A 20469-nucleotide genomic window follows, 5' to 3' on the forward strand; every position below is an offset into this window, starting at 1 on the left:
AAAACTGCTCCTGCAGTGCCAAGGGGGCTGTAACCTCAAACGGGGCGTTGACCATCTCAGTAGTGGCCGTGAGCATATCTTGGGTCAGCTCGGTGGCTGCCTCCAGCTTCTTGGAGCTCTCTGTCTCATGGGGATCAGCCTCCCGCCTCTGCTCCAATATCGGCAGATCTTTGCCTGGTTCTCCTTGGTCCATCATGAAACTGACGAATACTAGGAGACCACTGAAAGGAAAACACAATCGCTATGACAATGAAACAAAAAAGAGAGTGAGGATCGGTTACTCCTTTGCAAAAGTTTTTTTCTCTGAACGAAAATATACCAATATACCAATATCACGGATACGCTTACCTTCCCTTTGTTTGGAGAGAAGAACAGTGGCAGATGCGAGTGTTGGCTTTCTTGAAGACGGTGAGGGAGAAGGGGATTCAGCGAAGAGTGAAATGATGGTTGCTTCGTCCGTCAAACTTAGACTGCGGGGTGGTGGGGTTTTGTGATACGATGGCTCGTTACTTCCGCGCTACAACCGGGGTGACTCTTCACTTGCATACTGCCTTCTAATTTGGTGGGTGGCATTTGGGCCCGCGCGCGGCATGGCCCGCATGTTGGTGAACAAAAGTAAAATGGCATTCAGTAGAGGGAGACGTTTCGATGACCGGAGGAGCCAGAAGCGGTAGTCTATCCACTGTACTAGTAGTAATTGTTTTTCTGGTAGCTGTAGAGTGTCTCCACTGTACTAGTAGTAATTGTTTCTCTGGGCCCAAGACAAAACAGCCCATCCACCCTAGTAAATAATAAAATCATTTCAAAAGCCCATATATTTACTTAATGAGAGGCGCTACCCACACCCAGCACATCGCCCCCAAAAAAACCCGGGTGCTCTTCTTCCTCCTCACTCCCACCCACCTCACGTCAGCTCGCTCCACTCGTACCCACACATTCCTCACCTCACTCCTATAGAAAACCCCAGCTCCCCTTCTTCCTCACTACTACAGAAAAACCTCAGCTCCCCTTCTTCTTCACTCGCACTACAACTAGGCTCGTCATTCGTTACTCTGCTCAAATTCGTGAGCGCGATGCGACGCCCTCGAGGAAAATGGAGTCGGCTGACCCCAGCGCCAAGAAGATGAGGCTCCCGCCAGCGGCGACGCCTGTTGTAGATCCCACACCCGGCAGCGTGGGGAGAAGCGGCGACCCCGCCCCCACCGGATCCCAGGAACTCGTGGAATCTCGGGTGGACCGCATCAGCGATCTCCCGGACGCCGTCCTTGGGGAGATCATCTCGCTTCTCCCCACCAAGGATTGCTGCTGCACCCAAGTCCTCTCAATTCGGTGGTGCCCTCTATGGCGCGCCGTGCCCCTTAATCTCGACTGTCGTCAGCTATCTCCCTTCAATGATTTTGAAATCCCCAGAGCCATCATCTCCTCCCACCAGGGCTCCGTTCAAAGCCTCTGCATCCCGTCATGCTACCTGAGCAAGCATACCATGCCCTGCACGGTGGACGCCTGGCTGAAATCCCTTGAATTCACAGAACTACAACTGCTTGAGTTCTACTATTCCCCTGGAAATCACCTACCAGACCGAATGCCATCTACATGTGCCCTCAGCACCGATGTCCATCTCGCGATTTTCCTCCTCTCTCCACACCGCCACCTTTGCGTTGTGCTACCTGCCAGACAATCTGGTACTAAACCTTCAACTCCCATTTCTCAAGAAACTTTCACTTGTGCGGGTTCGTATATAGGAGGCCTCATTGCACAGCATCATCCACTCCAGTTGCCCTGCCCTGGAGTGCTTGGTGCTTGTTTTCACAGTTAGGATTGGTTTTCTCCAAATAAAGTCGCCTAACCTTGTAAGAATTGGAATTTGTTTTGACGGAAGGCAGCTCATCATCCAAGATGCCCCTTCACTTCAAAGGTTGATCCTTGATTCTAGTTATTCACCGTCGCAAATAACCGTCCTCTCTGCGCCTAAACTTGAGACCTTGGGTGTAATACATGATCTCTGTGCTCATTTCAAGATGGTGTTTGGCACCACAGTTCTTCAGGTACTTTATATTATCATCTACACTTGTAACCATAAGCTGCATTTTAAATTTTTGCGCATAAGTTATATATCATCTCGGAGTACACATTTTGTACTAATATTATGTTCTATGCTCAATGAAGAGTTTCTCCATGGATAGCCTATCAATGGTACTGGATTCTGTCAAGATCTTATATATCCAAATGAATAGTTTTGATCTGAACAAGATTATTGGCTTGCTGCAATGCTTTCCATGTCTGGAGAAGTTGTATATAAAGGTGATAATTTCACGCACATTGGAAGCCCGCATATAGTGTACTAGAATTAACCGTTCAGCTGTTGCTCTTTCCACACTCTTTTTTTAGACCTTAACTGTTTTCAATCTTCATGTCTATTTAGGCAACAGGATGGGGTAAGAAAGTTATAACCAATCGGTGGATTCGTAAGCTCCGGGATTTTCTCACTTCTCATGACATTCGATTGAAGACAATAACGCTAGAACGATATGTAGCCAACCATGCAAACAGTAGATTTGTCACATTCTTCCTGCTGAATGCGAGGTTACTATTGTCAGGCTTAAGTTTATCAGCAGCATGGTTTTGACGGATGGGTATGTCGAAGAGCAAAAAAAGGAGTTTCAGGTGGGCAAAAGAGCTTCTGAACATGTCGGGCTTCTATTTACAAAATATTGTGGTCATAATCCAGTAAATTTTACGACCCAGGATGTTCATTCTATGGACCTGACCGATCCATTTGACTGTGACTGCCGAAAAAGTGCTGGAGTTAGATGTTGTTGCCCTTTTCAACCTGGGTTTTATCTAAACCTGATGAACAATTAACCCTCGTGCTTTTGTACAGTTTGTAAGCTGGAGTTAGATGTTCTTGCCCTTTTCAACTCGGCTGTGACTGTCATATTTTCTTTGAAACAAGGAAAATGGCTTGCCATTCGTTTAATTTAGAGTGAAATATTGTAACAAATCCCAACCAAGGGAAATAAAATCACTCTCGCCGGCTGCTTGAACTCACTGTGCATTACAGAAGCCAAGTGATTAGCCCCCACCAGCACCCACAAACTTATTTCGAACTAGCACACCAAATGGGCTGTAAATTTTCATAGGAAAGGCTGCATGACCGTGACAGATTTGGATTCTGACATTTGGGACCCACGAGGAAATAGCCTATCCAAGGTGGTGTCGACTTACTAGCTAGTCAACAAAGGTTTCTGCTGGCCAGCCGTTGGATTGACATCCAACATCTATCGTGTATCTTCTATCTCTGGTCTTCTTCCTCCAGCCACCCAAACCAAACCACCCCGTCAGCTCCGCCTGCTTCCGCCTCCCATGGCTGGCTGCGCCTCCACCGCCCTACTGTACCCTCCAACGTTGGCCAATCCCTCCCTCTATTCCCCCACACGTCCTGTTATTCTCCGGCGATGTCAGCCCCAACACGCACCCGCACCCGAACCAGTCAACCCTCGTACTCCCCTCCGCCTGCGATTGGACCGGCGCATCTTCCACGGCTCCTGTTCGTTCCGTCCGAAGCCTCGCCGTCGTCCTCGGCCTTGGTTCGCTCGCCGTGCGCGGTGCGCCGCCCTCTTGCGTTGTCAACACCATCAACAACCGAGAGGAACAAGGATATGACTGTACGTGGAGAGTATGACAATAGGGACCCACCAGCGTCATGGCAGTACGCAAGCAAGTGCTTCGTTATTACAAGCCCCAAAAAATGGTTCCTCCTAATGGTTGGACATCTGGGGCTCATGCCATTGTCAACGTAGTCAATAAACGAGAGAATTACACAACGAGCGGCTGACACCAGGGACCCAGCAGGTCGCACAGTTGTTATTTACTTTTTTGAGGAACAAGCAGTTGTTATTTACACTAGTTTTAGCGACGGATCAGGGTAACAAAAGGGCTGTGCGGGGGCTGTGGGCCGTCTAGCCAGGGTTTTATTTATGTTTACCACATCATGAGCCCAGTTGTGTTTTTTTTCTTGCTGAAAATGGCTAGCCCAGTTCTATTTTTTTAAAGAAATACCCAAACGAGGCCTACTTCTTTATCAGCCCTGCTGGGCTGCAAATCTTTCAAGACGAGGAGAGAGTTTCATTCGGTTTGCCCAGAAATGGGTTGTACATTTTTAAAACACATCAAACCGGGAATTAGTTTCATTTTTTCTAATTACAAGATTTTAAATTCCATTGATTTTTATGCCTGGACAATTATTTGGATTTTATATTTATATAAATTATTTTTCAAAATAGTTTGAATGTGACTCGTTATTTTGGGATTAAAAACAGTTGACCGCACCGAAATATGAAAAATTTCGTATAATTTTTAACCGTGGCCACAATATGGGGTGTAATGCTAACAAAAAGAAGATGGGCTCCAAAAAAATTCTTAAGAATTGGCAAATGGGCTGTAAATTATTAGAAATAATGGTAGATGGGTTGTATGATGTTTTCCATAGATTTGAGGCTGACTTGTGCGCCTACTACAGGTTGATGCGTATGCTTTCCTAAAAAATAAGGTTGACGCACATGCAACGCCGTGTCAACTTAGTCAACATACGAGAGCAGTGACTGTTGGATGTCCATCGAACGGCCGTCGTGCTTCTTCAATCTCTGCTCTTCCTGCTCCAGCCGCTCAAACAAGCGCCGGCAGGACTGCCTACTCCCTCCTCCCGCGGCCGCCTATGCTGCCGCGCAGGCCTCACCGCCCCATCGTTCTCCCATCAATGACCTAGCCATCCCTCTACTCACCCACACCCGCTGTTATTCTCCGGCGACGGCAGACAAACCAGTAAACCCTCGCACTCCCTGCGCGTGGGAAACAACTGCCGAGTTTTCCCTGGCTCCGTGTCATTCCCTTCCTAGGCCTCGCCCTGGTGCTCTCGGGGCGGCGTGGTCAACGTGGTCAACGAACGCCATGCATCGGAAGTGGACTGTACGTGGAGAGGCTGACAGCTGGGTCCACGGCCGCACGCAAGGAAATGCCTCCTTATTACGCGCAAAATAATAATTCCTCCACCTAACAGTTGGGACCCACCGGAAGGGCCTCTGTATTTCGCGAAAAAACGTTCCCCTGCTCACAGGTCGGACCCATCAGCTATATCTTCACACGCAAGGAAGTGCCTCGTTATTACGCACAAAAAATGAATACCCCCTGCTAGCTGGGACCCACCATAGTGGGAGGCTGACTTGTGAGGCTACTAAGATGACGGGGACGAAGGGCTTTGTCAACTTAGTCAATATGAACGATTCTAGCTCCAATGACCGTACGATGTCCATTCAACGGCCGTAGTGCTTCTTCAACCTCTGGTCTTCTTGCTCCAGACGCCCAAACAAGCGTCGGCCATGCCGCCTGCTCCTGCCTCCCGTGTCCGGCTGTGCTGCCACCGCTAGCCATGCCATCCCTCTATAATCACCCACACCTCCTGTTATTCTCCGGTGATGGCGGCCTCACACCGCAGCCGAAGCAGTCAACCCACGTACTCCCCTCCGCGTGGGCATCCACTGCCGTGTCTTCCCTGGCTCCGCGCCGTCCCCTTCCTAGGCCTCACTGTCGTCCACCGCCCTGGTGCTCTCGGCGCGGCGTGGTCAATGTGGTCAATGAACGACTTCCATCGGAAGAGTACTGTACGCGGAGAGGCTGACAGCTGGGTCCACGGCCGCATCAAGGAAGTGCCTCCTTATTACGCGCAAAATAATTACTCCTCCACCTGACAGGAGGGATCCACCGGACGGGCCACCATATTTCGCAAAAAAAACATTTCCCCTGACATCTGGGACCCACCAGCTACATCTTCGCACGCAAGGAAGTGCGTCCATATTACGGGCAAAAAAAGATTTGCCCCCTGATTGCTGGGACCCACCAGCTACATGTACACGCACGTACAGCGGCCAGGGTGCAAGAAAGAAAATACGGCCACATACGTACATACGGGCGGGGTCTCGAACGCCTACTCGCGCATACGTACGGCCAGGGCTCGTGTACATGGCTGGGTCGGAACGGAGAAACAGTGTCATCGTTGTGTTCATGGGGAGCCAACCGGCTGGGTCGGAACGGAATGTGCCGTCGTGTTCATCGGGAGCCAACCAGCTTGGACAGAACAGCCGATGGAAACGAGGCCTGGCGTACCGTAGAATGGAGGAAACGGCCTTGTGTTCGACCGGCCACGGTGGAAACGGAATCCTGTTCAACGGGAGGGGTTTGGCGTACCGCAAAACGGAGGAAACAGACCTCCTACGGTGGAAACGGGGTCCTGTTGATCGGGAGGGGTGTGGCGTACCACAAAACGGAGGAAACGGACTTGTGTTGGAGCGCTACGGTCGAAACGAGGGTCCTGTTCATCGGGAGGGGTGTGGCGTACCGCAAAACGGGACTCCACAGGATACTGTTCATCTCCACCATCGACTGCCTCCACGGGCTCCTGTTCATCCATCGCCGACCTTCTCCAGCCTCCACCTGCGACTGTTCATCCACGAGCTCCTGTTCATCCAGCCTCCACCGCGCGCTCCTCCATCGGCTACTGTTCAACTAGCCCTCTCCACGGGGGTCTTGTTCAACCACCCCTCCACGGGCTACTGTTCATCCAGCCCTCCACCGGCTACTATTCAACCAGCCCTCCACCGGCTACTATTCAACCAGCCGTCCACGGGGTACTGTTCATCCAGCCCTCCACGGGGTCCTGTTCATCCACCGGCTCGATCGATCGGGGTACTGTTCATCCAGCGGCAACAGCCTCTACTACCACGGGTTCCTATTCATCCAACCCCCACCGAGAACTGTTCATCCAAACCCCCCGACAACGCTCACTTTTCATCCAGAGGCAGCATCGATTGGCTTCAGTTAGCAGCAGTAGCGCAGGAATCACTCGGGTTCAGTTAACAGCAAGGGATCGATCGATCGCTTGGGTTCAGTGTAACGCGTAGCCTGTAGTGCAATCGCTCGGGTTCAGTTAGAGCCCAACGCCTCGCTTGGGTTCAGTTAGAGCCCAACGCCTCACACCCACGTGCATACGTGTATGAGAGAAACGCGCATCGCTCGGCCCCCGACCAGCCACCGTAACCGGGAACTCCCCGATATTTTCCTCGCCCTTGCTTCTACCACGGTTTTTTCCGTCATAGACGGCCCAAAGAATGTCATGCAGCTGCGTCTCCGGCCCGCCCAGGACGAAAAGCCCAGTTTCTGTCATGATTTTTTATCATAGAAGTAGGACCCCACCACATCTATGATGATACCGGGTTTTGTCACAATTATCGTCATAGAAGTGTCATAAGTATGACATAATTTTTTTCGTTCGGCCCAAAATGTCACAGATGTGTCTTTTTTGTAGTGGAGGGGGAGTGTTGAAATATATTGCCTGCCTCCCTCCATCAGTTTGGACTTTTGGAGCAACTGGCTGGAGCATGAATTCAATACCAAGGTCTCCACCACCTTGTCTCGGCGCCAATGCCTCTCACGGTCAAATTTCTGAGTGTGTGCTCCTCAAAGATTGCCTCTACTCCAAAAGAAATCTCTTCCACAATAACATCACCTCCGCTAACTCCTGCCCTAGTTTCCAGGATGTGATGCACATGTTCACCCACTGCCCGCATGCTACTCAGGTTTGACAAGAGTTGGGCCTTTTGAAGCCCACCGCAATGGACCTCATCTGGGACATTTGCTCTCTATTTGGCCTCGTCAACGACATTTGGCGGCTCTCTCCATTATACGGAAGATTTGGGACTCAAGGAAAGCTTCGTCTTGTCTTTCGCAATGAAGACCAGACCGTTGACCTCATCATTATTACGAGTATTGTGAGCGACTTCACTCTTTGGTCCTTTAGATTCAAATATCCTGCTCAGAAGGTAGTCGCCTTTTCTTGGTGTCAATACCTCCCCCACGCTCAAAATTCTAGGTGTCTGCTCTTTACAGATTGCCCCAGCTCAAAAGCAATCTCTTCCATAAGAACATCACCACCAATAGCTCTTGCGTCAACTGCGAGCATGCCACTCAAGTAGTGTGTTGCATCTATACAACCGTCAGATCAATCCGGTTCAACACCCTAAAGCATCACCAACCTTGTCGCGCCGCGTCCCAGCTCGTAGCATCATCGAAGGATGCGCTGCACATGGTTCACATGCTACTCAGGTCACACATCTGGGACACCCACTCTCCAATTGACCTCGACAACGAAATTTGTCAACCAAAGGCTCTCTCCACTTCATGGAAGATTTTTGACCTCATCTGGGGTGGCCCCTCTCTAGCCTCATTGATGGCCCACAAGTATATGGGATCAATTGTAGCCTTTTCAAAAAGTAAGAGATTCGAACCCAACGAGGAGCATAAGGAAATGACAAGTGGTTTTCAGCACGGTAATGTCTGCAAGTGCTGTAATTGTAAGTAACAGGAGTAGTTTGATAGCAAGATAATTTGTAGCAAGCAAGTAACGGTGATAGTAACAAAAGTGCAGCAAGATAGCCCAATCCTCTTGAGGCAAAGGACATGCCAAAATGGTCTCTTATAATAAGCAAAGCGTTCTTGAGGATACACGGGAATTTCATCTAGTCACTTTCATCATGTTGGTTCAATTCGTGTTCGCTACTTTGATAATTTGATATGTGGGTGGACCGGTGCTTAGGTGCTGTTCTTACTTGAAAAAACCTCCTACTTATGATTAACCCCCTCGCAAGCATCCGCAACTACGAGAAAAGTATTAAGAATACATTCTAACCATAGCATTAAACTTTTGGATCCAATCGGTCCCATACGGAATAGCGCATAAACTAGGGTTTAAGCTTCTGTCACTCTCGCAACCCATCATCTAATAACTACTCCACAATGCATTCCCTTAGGCCCAAATATGTTGAAGTGTCATGTATTCGACGTTCACATGACACCACTAAGGGAATCACAACATACACACTATCAAAATATCGAACACATATCAAGTTCACATGATTACTTGCAACACGATTTCTCCCGTGACCTCAAGAACAAAAGTAACTACTCACTAATAATAATCATGCTCAAGATCAGAGGGGTATTAAATAGCATATTGGATATGAACATATAATCTTCCACCAAATAAACCATATAGTCATCAACTACAAGATGTAATCAACACTACTAGTCACCCCCAAGCACCAATCTATAGTTCCGGTACAAAGATTGAACACAAGAGATGAACTAGGGTTTGAGAGGAGATGGTGTTGTTGAAGATGTTGATGGAGACTGCCCTTCCCAAGATGGGAGAGTTGTTGGTGATGATGATGACGGTGATTTCCACCTCCGGGAGGGAAGTTCCCCCGGCGGAATCGCTCTGCCGGAGGGCAAAAGTGCTCCTGCCCAAGTTCCGCCTCTTGACGGCGGTGCTCCATCCCGAAAGTCCTCTCCCTGTTTTTTCTAGGTCAAAATGACTTATATACCAGAAGATGGGCACCAGAGGTAGGCCGGGCGAGCTGAGCACAACCGACCAGGGCGCGCCTGGGGGGCCAGGCGCGCCCTAGTTTCTTTTGCTCACTAGGTGGCCCCCTCCGGTGGTTATTTGCTCCAGTATTTCTTATTTATTCCATAAAAAATCATCGTGAAGTTTCAACTTGTTTGGAGTTGTGCATAATAGGTGGCCTGACGTAGCTTTTCCAGGTCCAGATTTCCACCTGCCGGAATTCTCACTCTTTGTGTGTACCTTGCATCTTATGAGAGAAAATGCATTAGAATTACTCCAAAAAGCATTATTATGCATAAAAACATCATAAATAACAGTAGGTAAACATGATGCAAAATGGACGTATCAACTCCCCCAAGCTTAGACCTCACTTGTCCTCAAGCGAAAACCGAAATCGAAAAACATGTCCACATACTTAGACAGAGAGGTGTCAATAAAAACAAAATACGGACATAGAAACATCATGTGAATTATTATGACAGCAACAAACTTAAATATAAAACTTTTATCATAGACTTGTCATGAATAAGTAGCAATTCATCATACTATCAAAGTATAAAGCATAAATTGTACTGGAAACCAACAAACTATGTTCTCAGTCAACTTTGCAACTACAATCCATAATCTTTCCAGGAAGGGTCACGTATCGGAGCCTTTAGGCAAGTCCAGATACTCAACCATCATATAGTCTTCTATGATTGCTTACACTCACCGCATACACATGAGCAAAATGTTTCAACCGGACACATAGAAAGATAGGGGCTTATAATTTCGCCTCCCAACGTATTCACCTCAAGGGTAATGTCAACAATAATAACTCATGCGCCCCATATTCAACTGGACATATGTGCCTAGATCTTTCCTCACCACATGATGCTTGCCAAAGGAGAAAAATAAAAAGGAATAGAGAGAAAAACTTTGACTCTTGCATAAAAGTAAAATATAGGCCCTTCGCAGAGGGAAGCAGAGGTTGCCATGCGCTTATTTTTTTGTATGCTCAACCCCTTAGTGCGAAAGAACGTCACGTTATATTGCCCCTTATGATAACAACCTTTATTATGCAGTCTGTCGCTTTTATTTCTTTGCTATCACAAGTTCGTACAACGCTCAATTTTCTCTTACACTAAATGGTCTAACACTTTTAGAAGCAATTTTAATTGCCTTATTGCACCGATGACAACTTACTTGAGGGACCTTGCTCAATCCCTAGGTAGGTATGGTGGACTCTTGAAAATAAGATTTGGGTTTAAGGGTTCTTGGATGCACAAGTAGTATCTCTACTTGGTGTGGAATTTTTGGCTAGCAAAGATAGGGGCAAGCACCACATGTTGAAGGATCTATGACAATATAACATCTATGTGAATATGAACAAACATAAATCATTATGTTGTCTTCCTTGTCTAACGTCAACAATTTTGTCATATAATATTTTGATGGGGTCTCACAATCACAAAAGATTTCTAGGATAGTGTATCTATATGTGAATCTTCTCTTCACTTATTAATCCTTTCATGAGTTGCATCATTGACCAATGCTATGCTTGTCAACCTCTAATAAAATTTTCTACTTATACTTTCCCTTATGTGGTGTCATCACCTACCATAAGATTAGCATATGATCTTTTTCATTTATTTCCTTTCTTTTTATTGAAATATGAAAGTAAAGAAAGCAAGAACTCAACTAAACTTTATTATATATCTCGCACACGATTACAAGGATAGATCACTAAGCAAACTCTCGAAAGGAAAGGATCCTGTCCTTCATGATCAAGAGATTCTCCAATCTATGGATGACGCTCCAGAGGAAGATGATGTGCTCTTGATGCAGAATATTTTCACAAGTGAAATATTTATTTTTCACACGAACTGCTTCAATGATCCGAAAGGCTTCGATCTCAGTAGGGGTAAGATGAGCATAGTAAGGTTTAAGGATATCTTCTTCTTCCTCAGCAGGCCAGGCCTACTCAACCACCGACGCTTGATCTCCGGTAGCCTCCTTGCTCTTGTCCCGTTTTGCGGCTTCTACGGGCTCTTCTCTTTTCAGCTCGATCTTCATCAACCAAGCATCCTCTTCCACGTTGTTGGAGGAAGAAGAGGACATGATGCCTGGCTCAATAGATTTGACCGAAAATAGCAAGAAAAGAAAGCAGAAGATTTCTCCGTGATACTGTGGTTAATAGGTTCGGGGGGTATATAAAGATTTTTTTATCTCGGGAAACAAGAAAACAGAAGAAACACAGAGTTCGGAAGGTACCCGAGGTGGGCACAACACACCTGGGCGCGCCTGGCGCCAGGCGTGCCCTCGTGTCTTGTTCCCACCAGGGTGACCTTCCCGGTAGTTTCTTATTTTCCTATTTTTTGTTATTTTCCAAAATGGACAGAAAAAACTTTTGTAGATTTTTCGGAGTCCGTTTACTTACCGTATCACGTACCTCCTCTTTTTCACGATTCTGGAGTGTTTCGGAAGGTCTCTTCTATATGTTCTTCCGGTGTCATAGTTTGGATAATATTGCTTTCAACATTAATGGGCGTACCTGAGATATAATGTTTTATTCTTTGCCCATTAACAACCTTCGGGTTAGTGCCTTCGGCATTATTTATTTTGATAGCTCCAGATCAATAAACCTCCTCGATAACATAGGGTCCTTCCCATTTGGAGAGGAGTTTTCCTGCAAAGAATCTAAAACGAGAGTTGTACAAAAGAACATATTCTCCAAATTTGAACTCACGCTTTTGGATTCTTTTATCATGCCATCTTTTAACTTTTTCTTTAAATAACTTGGCATTTTCATAAGGTTGGGTTCTCCATTCATCTAATGAGCTAATATCAAATAACCTCTTTTCACCGGCAAATTTGAAATCATAGTTGAGTTCTTTGATTTCCCAGTATGCTTTATGTTCTAACTCAAGAGGTAAATGACAAGCTTTTCCATAAACCATTTTATAAGGAGACATACCCATAGGATATTTATATGCTGTTCTTTAAGCCCAAAGTGCATCATCTAATTTCTTAGACCAATTCTTCCGGGACCTATTGACAGTCTTTTGCTAGATTATTTTTATTTCTCTATTGCTAAGTTCAACTTGACTACTAGACTAAGGATGATAGGGTGATGAAATTCTATGGATAACATCATAATTGGCAAGCATTTTATGGAAAGCACCATGAATAAAATGTGAACCACCATCAGTCATTAAATATCTAGGGACTCCAAACCTTGGGAATATAACTTCCTTAAGCATTTTAATAGAGGTGTTGTAATCAACACTACTGGTTGGAATAGCTTCTACCCACTTAGTAACATAATCAATAGCAACCAAAATATGTGTATACCCATTAGAGGAAGGAAAAGGTCCCATGTAGTCAAATGCCCAAACATCAAATGGTTCAACAACAAGTGAATAATTCATAGACATTTCTTGACGCTTACCGATATTACCTATCCTTTGACATTCATCACAAGATAAGATGAACTTACGAGCATCCTTGAAGAGAGTAGGCCAATAAAACCCAGATTGCAAAACCTTGTGAGCAGTTCTGTCTCCCGCATGATGTCCTCCATAAGCTTCGGAGTGACATTTCCGTAGGATTCGTCCCTGTTCATGCTCAGGTACACAACGTCTAATAATACCATCTACTCCTTTATAAAGATGTGGGTCATCCCACAAGTAATGTCTTAAATCATAGAAGATTTTTTTCTTTTGTTGGTATGTAAAGCTTGGTGGTACATATTTAGCAACACTGTAATTAGCATAGTCAGCATACCAAGGAGTGTTGTGAGAAACATTTATTGCAGCCAATTGCTCATCAGGAAAACTATCATCAATAGGTAGTGGGTCATCAAGAACATTTTCAAGCCTAGACGAATTATCAGCTACGGGGTTCTCTGCTCCTTTTTTATCAGTGATATGTAACTCAAATTCTTGTAGCAAGAGAACCCATCGAATAAGTCTAGGTTTAGCATCTTTCTTTTCCATAAGATATTTTATAGCAGCATGCTCCGTGTGAACAATTACTCTTGAATCAACAATGTAAGATCTAAATTTATCACAAGCAAACACCACTGCCAGAAATTCTTTTTCGGTAGTAGCATAATTTCTTTGTGCACTGTCTAGAGTTTTACTAGCATAATGAAAAACATTTAGTTTCTTATCAACTCTTTGTCCTAGTAAAGCACCAACAACATAATCACGAGCATCACACATAATTTCAAAAGGCAAGTTCCAATCAGGTGGTTGAACAATAGGTGCAGAAATTAAGGCTTTCTTGAGTGTTTCGAAGGCTTCTAAAAAATCATCATAAAAAACAAAAGGAACATCCTTTTGCAAAAGATTTGTAAGGGGCCTAGACATTTTAGAAAAGTCTTTGGTAAATCTCCTATAGAAACCATCATGACCTAGGAAGCTACGATACCTTTGATATCTTTAGGACATGGCGTTTTATTAATTGCATCAACCTTAGCTCTGTCCACCTCAATACCTCTTTCAAAAATTTTATGGCCCAAAACAATTCCTTCATTAACCAGAAAGTGGCACTTCTCCCAATTCAAGAAAAGATTTGTTTGCTCGCATCTCTGCAAAACTCGATCAAGATTTCTTAAACAATCATCAAAAGACTTTCCATAAACAGAAAATTCATCCATGAAAACCTCAACAACGTTTTCACAAAAGTTAGAGAATATAGCAGTCATACATCTTTGAAAGGTAGTAGGTGCATTGCATAAACCAAAAGGCATACGTTTATAAGCATAAGTTCCAAAGGGACAAGTGAAGGTGGTCTTTTCTTGATCAGGTTGAGAAACATGTATTTGTGAAAAACCAAAATATCCATCAAGGAAGCAAAAATGTGTGTGCTTGGACAATCTTTCTAGCATTTGATCAATAAAAGGCAGAGGGTAATGATCTTTTCTAGTTGCTTTGTTTAATTTTCTAAAATCAATTACCATTCTATATCTTGTAAAATTCTTTGCGGAATAAGTTCATTCTTATCATTAGGAACAACGGTAATACCTCCCTTCTTAGGGACACAATGAACAGGACTTACCCATCTAGTATCAGCTATATGATAGATTATACCTGCTTCCAGAAGTTTCAATATTTCCGTTCTTACCACTTCATCTTTGGATTTAACCGACATTGGTGATCAACAACGGGTTTAGCATCAGGTTCCATATTAATCTTGTGCTGACATAGAGTGGGACTAATGCCCTCTAAATCATCAAGAGTATATCCAATAGCAGCTCGGTGCTTCCTTAGAACCTTCAATAATCTTTCTTCTTCATGTTCTGAAAGGTTAGCACTAATAATAACAGGATATATCTTCTTTCTCATCAAGATAAGCATATTTCAAAGTGTTTGGCAATTGTTTTAATACAAACACAGGATCACCTTTAGGTGGAGGAGGACCTCCTAGAGTTTCAATAGGCAAATTGTGTTTAAGCAGAGGACGTTGTTCAAAGAAAATCTTATCTATTTCATTTCTTTCATGCATATGTAAATCATTTTCATGGTCTAGCAGATATTGTTCTAGTGGATCACTAGGAGGCACAACAATGGAAGCAAGACCAATTGTTTCATCCTTACTAGGCAACTCTTTATGAGGTTTTCTACTAAACTAGAAAAAATTAAACTCATGAAACTCATCACCAAAGCTAACACCGACAATTTGTTTCTCACAATCTATTTTAGCATTAAAGGTGTTCAAGAAAGGTCTACCAAATATAACGGGACAAAAGTCATCTTGTGGTGAACCAAGAACAAGAAAATCAGTAGGGTATTTTATTTTCCCACACAAGACTTCAACATCTCTAACAATCCCAATTGGTGAAATGGTGTCTCTATTAGCAAGTTTAATAGTAACATCTATGTGCTCTATCTCTGAGGGTGCTATGTCATTCATAATTTCTTGATATAAGGTAAAGGGAATAGCACTCACGCTAGCACCTATGTCACATAGACCATGATAACAGTGATCTCCTATTTTAATTGAGACAACGGGCATGCCAACAGAAGGTATATGTTTATCCTTTTTAACGGGTTTGGCAATTCTAGCAGCTTCATCATAGAAGTAAATAACATGCCCATCTATATTTTCTTCCAAGAGATCCTTAACCATGTCAACACTAGGTTCTACCTTGATTTGTTCATCAGGTTTAGGTGTTCCAATATACCTTTTGTTGACCACAGTTGAAACTTTAGCATGTTCCTTTATCCTAACAGGGAAAGGTGGTTTCTCAATATAAGCAGTAGGAACAACTGGATCAACATTATAAATTATAGTTTCCTCTTTAGCTAGTACCGGTTCTTTAATTTCTTCTTTAATAGGTGGGTGTTATTTAAACCACTTATCCTTAGGGAGATCAACATGAGAAGCAAATGATTCACAAAAGGAGGCTACTATCTCAGAGTCAAGTCCATATTTAGTGCTAAACTTTTGAAAAGCATCGACATTCATAAAAGATTTAACACAATCAAACTTAAGCTTAATACCTGACTCTTTGCCTTCATCGAGTTCCCAATCTTCAGAGTTGCTTTTAATTCTTTCCAAAAGATGCCACCAGAATTCAATAGTCTTCTTCACAAAAGAATCAACACAAGAAGTATCAAGCATGGATCGATTATTATGAGAAAGCCGAGCATAAAAATTCTGGATAATAATTTCTCTTGAGAGCATGATTGGGGCATGAATATACTATTGACTTAAGCCTCCCCCAAGCTAGAGCAATACTTTCTCCTTCACGGGGACAAAAAATATATATGTAATTCCGATCACGATGACCTAGATGCATAGGATACATTTTTTGGTGAAACTCCAATTTCAATCGATTCCAATTCCAAGAACCAATATCATCGCATAGCCTATACCATGCCAATGCTTTTCCCTTCAAAGATAAAGGGAAAACCTTCTTCTTAACTTCATCTCTGGGTAAACCTACAAGCTTAAACAATCCACAAATTTCTTCCACATATATCAAGTGCATATCAGGATGTTCGGTTCCATCTCATGCATAAGGATTAGCTAGCAGTTTTTCTGCCATACCCGAAGGAATTTCATATTCAATATTTTCAGTAGGTGCAGTAGGTTGTGGGGTAACTAATTGTGGTTCCGGTCGAGGTGAAGATACCCCGAACAAACCCCTCAAAGGATTGTTTTCCATAGTAAAAAGTGACAATAAATTTCAGCACGTAGTAATAATGTTTCCTTACCAAGAGCGCTTCACTCCCCGGCAATGGCGCCAGAAAAGAGCCTTGATGACCCACAAGTATATGCGATCAATTGTAGCCTTTTTGATAAGTAAGAGTGTCGAACCCAACGTGGAGCAGAAGTAAAATGACAAGTGGTTGTCAGCAAGGTAATGTCTGCAAGTGCTCAAATTGTAAGTAACAGAGTAGTTTGATAGCAAGATAATTTGTAACGAGCAAGTAATGGTGATAGTAACAAAAGTGCAGCAAGATAGCCCAATCCTCTTGAGGCAAGGACAGGCCAAAACGGTCTCTTATAACAAGCAAAGCATTCTGAGGATACACGGGAATTTCATCTAGTCACTTTCATCATGTTGGTTCGATTCGTGTTGGTTACTTTGATAATTTGATATGTGGGTGGACCGGTGCTTAGGTGCTGTTCTTACTTGAACAAACCTCCTACTTATGATTAACCCCCTCGCAAGCATCCGCAACTACGAGAAAATTATTAAGAATAAATTCTAACCATAGCATTAAACTTTTGGATCCAATCGGTCCCTTACGGAATAGCGCATAAACTAGGGTTTAAGCTTCCGTCACTCTCGCAACCCATCATCTAATAAATACTCCACAATGCAATCCCTTAGGCCCAAATATGGTGAAGTGTCATGTAGTCGACATTCACATGACACCACTAAGGGAATCACAACATACATACTATCAAAATATCGAACACATATCAAGTTCACATGATTACTTGCAGCACGATTTCTCCCGTGACCTCAAGAAAAAAACTAACTACTCACAAATGATAATCATGCTCAAGATCAGAGGGGTATTAAATAGCATATTGGATATGAACATATAATCTTCCACCAAATAAACCATATAGTAATCAACTACAAGATGTAATCAACACTACTAGTCACCCCCAAGCACCAATCTATAGTTCCGGTACAAAGATTGAACACAAGAGATGAACTAGGCTTTGAGAGGAGATGGTGTTGTTGAAGATGTTGATGGAGATTCCCCTTCCCAAGATGGGAGAGTTGCTGGTGATGATGATGATGATGATTTCCCCCTCCGGGAGGAAAGTTCCCCTGGCGGAATCGTTCCACCGGAGGGCAAAAGTGCTCCTACCCAAGTTCCGCCTCGAGACGGCGGTGCTTCGTCCCGAAAGTCCTGTCCTTATTTTTTCTAGGTCAAAATGACTTATATACCATAATATGGGCACCGGAGGTGGGCCGAGCTGAGGACAACCCACCAGGGCGCATCTGGGGGGGGGCAGGCACGCCCTGGTGTCTTGTGCTCACCAGGTGGATCCCCTCCGGTGGTTATTTGCTGCAGTATTTCTTATTTATTCCATAAAAAATCCTTGTGAAGTTTCAGCTTGTTTGGAGTTGTGCAGAATAGGTGGCCTGACGTAGCTTTTCCAAGTCCAGATTTCTAGCTGCCGGAATTCTCCCTCTTTGTGTGTACCTCGCATATTATGAGAGAAAAGGCATTAGAATTACTCCAAAAAACATTATTATGCATAAAACATCATAAATAACAGTAGGTAAACATGATGCAAAATGGACGTATTACTCATCCCACCTTAAAATCTGGGAGATGAATGTGTACCTACCATAAATGTTGCATGTTCACTGTTACATGGGACTTGAGAGAAAAATAACATTAGAAAACACTAAGGGGTTGTTTCGTTTCTAGTCGTATTTTGCCAAATATCGCCACACCTCAAGCTAGTAAGTTTGACCTAGTTAGTTGGACGTTTGGTTCCAACCACACCTTAGGCAAGATAATTTTTGTGAAAAATAAACCCCACTGTTTGGTTCAATAACCTGAACAATTAAGTCTGTGCTAACCACGTATACAGAACTTAATATTTTTTTGTTTTGTCAATATTGATTCACATAACCACACACAAATCATATATGTTTTTTAACAATCAATAATTACCAACAGAAATAGGGAAGTTTGTGCTGTCAATATATATACTGAAGGCCAGAGCGGAGGAGTAAGGCTAACATTTTGCATGGCCTAAAAAAACTGAACATTTACATCTGCATTATATAAGCAGTATAGAACATATTCTTGCACAGTGCCTTCCCATTCTTTGATCATAGCATAAAAAATTACAAACACAAGGAAGCACACATCAAAGATTCAAACGTATAGTACCACAAAATAGGGCAACCAAACCAGATCCTATGCGTCTCAAACAAGACAGTAAACTGGATGAGGATGCTTAGTTACCTACTGATGTATTTTATCAGGGTTGCTTCCCATTAAGCGGTCCGCTGAATAATTCCCATTTCAAAAAGAAACTTGAACTACTAACGGCCCTGTAATAGGGGTGTCATCAGTCTCAAAGAAGTCCAATCTACCACCCCTTTTATTTAGAACAAAGGAAATATGAAATGATGAAAAGTAAGATATGCTCACCTTTGCAGTTACTCATGAATCAAGTTTTCAAAGTCTAGCTCAAAGAAATGCAATCTACTTTTTTTGTAACAAAGGAAACCTGCAATGACAAAGAATAACAATTGTTCACTTCTTCAGCTACCCACTCCGGCTATAAAGAAGTATAAGAGTGTTTAGATAAGTATATTAATCAAGCTTTGGTACTAGGATGCACATCCAAAACAGAACACTGATTTTGTAAGCTACAAACCACTGTACCTTGAAGCACAATTAACGCACATGACCTAGCTCTGAACTCTTTTTAGGAATCAACATCAAAGAAAGCAGACATCTTGGTCATCCAAGCACTGATTGTAGCTCCCTTGCTAATTCTCCACCGCTGGAACGAATAAGACAGTGTCATGTTCAGACTGAAGGTGAAAGCAGTAAAGCATACTACTTTTTTTACTCGTCAACGTGGGGCTTACGCCGGCCTAAACATATATTAATAACCACCAGCCAATTACAAACGCAGAAGAGAATTACAGGGGGCAGGGGTACAAGGAGAGTTTTATAATTAAGCTACAATCTCGCAGCAAGATGATACAACATGGAGCCCCACTCCTGGAGCATACTTTGCTTTATAGTATTTTTACATCGGTGGGCCCAAAGAGCAAGATCATCATCCGCATCCCTAGTGATGCAGTGGAGGCCTTGGGTTCATTGGCGAAAGACTCTGGCGTTGCGTCTTTTCCAAATGTTCCCCAGGATAGCAATGATTACTGTGGACCGAACCTTGTTCGACGCAGCACCCTACCAAATGTGAAGAATGTTATCGGTGCGGCCTTCATGTAAGCTACCGAGCTCATCTCATAATGGCCTGAGAAGATTGCACTGGAATAATAGATGGTTGATGCTCTCGCATCGTCCGTAAAAGGACAAGCATCAGAGTTGGTAAGCAATTGGCGGAAAAGGCGTTTATTTGTGTAGAGGTGGTCTTTGTGCGCCAGCCAGAGAAACATCCAACATTTGTTTTGAGCATAGTTCTTCTAGATCGCCGTGGCCAATTGGTCCGTAGGCATAGAAGCCCAGATTGCCTCATAGGCCCTGTTGGTGGAAAGGGGTTTTCCCTTATGCTTGTTTATTTGATTTTTAGGTACTTGCATATTCAAGTTCACCGAGAGCATAATAATACGCAAGTTGGCCACTTCGCATTCAGCAGCATGGGATAGCCTAGTGGTAAGGTCAAGGTTCAAATTGGTGGGGGCAAAAACTCTGGCCATTGAGGCAGATTGCCTATTAGAATGGGTGTATAGAGCAGGGAATTGTTGGGCCAAAGTAGTGGTAGTGTTGGGTAGCCAAAGATCATACCAGAACACGGTGCTGACGCTGTTGCCAATAGTAACGAAAGTGATGGAGCAAAAGAAGCTTAAG

This window comes from Triticum aestivum, chromosome 6D (genome assembly GCF_018294505.1).
Source record: "Triticum aestivum cultivar Chinese Spring chromosome 6D, IWGSC CS RefSeq v2.1, whole genome shotgun sequence".
NCBI classification, from domain to species: Eukaryota; Viridiplantae; Streptophyta; class Magnoliopsida; order Poales; family Poaceae; genus Triticum; species Triticum aestivum.